Source organism: Arachis ipaensis, chromosome B06 (assembly GCF_000816755.2).
Source record: "Arachis ipaensis cultivar K30076 chromosome B06, Araip1.1, whole genome shotgun sequence".
NCBI lineage: Eukaryota > Viridiplantae > Streptophyta > Magnoliopsida > Fabales > Fabaceae > Arachis > Arachis ipaensis.
The window spans coordinates 33,996,675-33,999,705 of record NC_029790.2 but is presented as its reverse complement, the minus strand read 5'-3'; positions in this window follow the sequence as shown (position 1 = coordinate 33,999,705).

Below are 3,031 nucleotides of genomic sequence, written 5' to 3'. Positions count from 1 at the left end.
TCAACAAGGAATCTTGGAGATTGAGTTGTTTGACGTATGGGGAATTGACTTCATGGGACCTTTTCCACCATTATACTCAAACACTTATATTCTGGTGGCCGTTGACTACGTATTAAAATGGGTAGAGGTCGTTGCCACACCCACCAATGATACTAAAACAGTGCTGAAGTTCCTCCAAAAATATATCTTCAGCAGATTTGGGGTCCCTAGAGTACTAATCAGTGATGGGGGCACTCACTTCTGCAACAAACAGCTTTACTCTGCCATGGTCCGGTATGGGATTCGCCACAAGGTGGCGACTCCATATCATCCACAGACTAATTGACAAGCTGAAGTCTCTAACAGAGAGCTAAAAAGAATCCTAGAACGGACTGTAAGTACCCGTAGAAAGGATTGGGCAAAAAGCTAGGATGATGCTCTGTGGGCATACAGAACAGCATTCAAGACTCCTATAGGGACCTCTCCATACCAACTTGTGTATGGTAAGGCATGTCACCTGCCCGTGAAACTGGAAAAGAAAGCCTACTGGGCAACCAGATTCCCTAACTTTGATGCCAAATTAGCTGGAGAAAAAAGATTGCTCCAGCTAAATAAGCTAGAGGAATTNNTTCTGGGCGTTTAACGCCAGATTTACAGCGTTCTGGGCGTTCAGAAAAATGCCCAGTAACAAAGGACTTCTTGGCGTTCAACGCCAGAAATAAGCAGCAGCTGGGCGTTAAACGCCCAGGAGAAGCAGCATTTGGGCGTTGAACGCCCAAAACATGCAGCGTTTGGGCGTTCAAACGCCAGGATGGTGGGGAGGAGGTAAATTCGTTTTTTCTTCATATTTTTCATTTTAATCCTAATTTTCATGTTCCAATTCATGATTTCTTGCATAAACATGTTAAGAACCCTGATTTCTAAAATCCCTAATTTCTAAAAACCCTTCTTTAAAAATATTAAATGTATCTTAATCCATAAGCACAAATCCTTTTTTTCAATCCAACTCAACTCTTTTTCAAAATGTTCAAAACAAATCTCTCTCTTTTCATTCAAAAATCTTTTCAACTAAGCAATATCTTTTTCAAATCTCCATACTATCTTTTTCAAAATTTCAAATCTATCTTTTTCAAATATCTTTCATATCTTTTCTTATCATATTTTTTTCTAAAAATCATATCTTCTATCTTATCTTTCTTCCTATTTTTCGAAAACCCACCCCCTCTCCCTTTAAATATGGGTTCGGCCTCCCTCCCCTCCCATCCACCATTGCACCTAGCTCTCCTTCTCTCCCTCTCCTTTCTTTTCTTTTGCTTGAGGACAAGCAAACCTCTAAGTTTGGTGTGCTTATCCGTGATCATTAAGATCATGGCTCCTAAAGGAAAACAACCCACTCCAAGAAGCAAGAAAGAGAGTGTTCCAAAACTACTTTGGAATCAAGGGAAGTTCTTAACTAAAGAACATTCAGACCATTATTACAAAATAATGGGTCTAAGATCAGTGATCCCGGAAGTCAGATTCAATCTGAAAGAAGACGAATATCCGGAGATCCAGGAGCAAATTCAAATCAGGAACTGGGAGATCCTAGCCAATCCTGAAACGAAAGTGGGAAGGAATATAGTCCAGGAGTTCTATGCTAATATGTGGCATACAGACAGGCAAAGACTATCTGGATCTGATATCTATGACTATCGGACCGTGGTCAGAGGAAAGATTGTTCATACCCACCCTGACAAGATCAGGGAGATCTTAAAGCTACCTCAGCTGAAAGATGATCCAGACTCCTTCAATAGGAGAATGATGAGAACAGACAAGGGCCTAGATAAGATTCTAGAGGACATATGCATCCCTGGAGCCAGGTAGACCACCAGCACGAAGGGTGTGCCTAATCAACTCAAAAGAGAAGATCTCAAACCAGTCGCCAGAGGATGGTTGGATTTCGTTGGGCATTCTCTGCTGCCCACTAGCAACCGTTCTGAAGTCACTATCAGAAGAGCAGTGATGATCCATTGCATCATGATGGGAAAAGAAGTGGAAGTTCATCAACTGATTTCAACTGAATTTTACAAAATTGCAAATAAAAATTCCAAAGATGCCAGGTTGGCTTATCCAAGCTTGATTTCTATGCTCTGCAAGGACGCTGGAGTAAGGATGGGAATAACTGAGTATATCTCAATTGAGCGACCAATCACCAAAGCATAAATGGAAAAATAACTAGCACAGGATGACCCCATCAAGAAGAAAACACAGGAATTTCTCCCAAAAATCCCTCAATCTGAATACTGGGAGTATCTTGAAACATCAGTTACCAAGATGCAAGAAGCTATGGAACAAATAATGAAAGAACAGAAGGATCAAAGTAGCATTCTTTGCTATTTGATTAAAGAACAGGAGGAGCAAGGGCGCGACTTAAGGGAATTGAAGCGCCAGAAATTATCTCTTGAAGGACCAAGCACCCCGCAGATTAGAGGAACATCCACTCCCTAGAACAAAGGTTGTTAAATTCCAATCTTAGCCTTAACTCTGTGCTAACTGTTCTTATTCTAGTTTTACCTTAGGAGTCATATAGTAATAATTAGTATCTATATTTTTTATTTTATCTCCAATTAAGCTATAATTTAATTTTCTCATCATCATCAAACATGAATAAAATAGAAGAATTTCTTTAGAATAAGAGGCAATAATTTTCGAGTTTTTAATAAGAACATTCTAATTATTTACATGTGGTGGCAATGCTTTCTGTCTTCTGAATGAATGCTTGAACACTGCATATGTCTTTTGAATTTGATGTTTAAGACTGTTAAATATGTTGGCTCTTAAAAGAATGATGAACATGAGACATGTTATTGATAATCTGAAAAATCATAAGAATGATTCTTGAAGCAAGAAAAAGCAGCAAAGAACAAAGCTTGCAGAAAAAAAAAAGCAAGCAGAAAAAGCCAATAACCCTAAAACCAAAAGGCAAGAGCAAAAAGCCAATAGCCCTTAAAACCAAAAGGCAAGGGTAAATAAAAAGGATCCCAAGGCTTTGAGCATCAGTGGATAGGAGGGC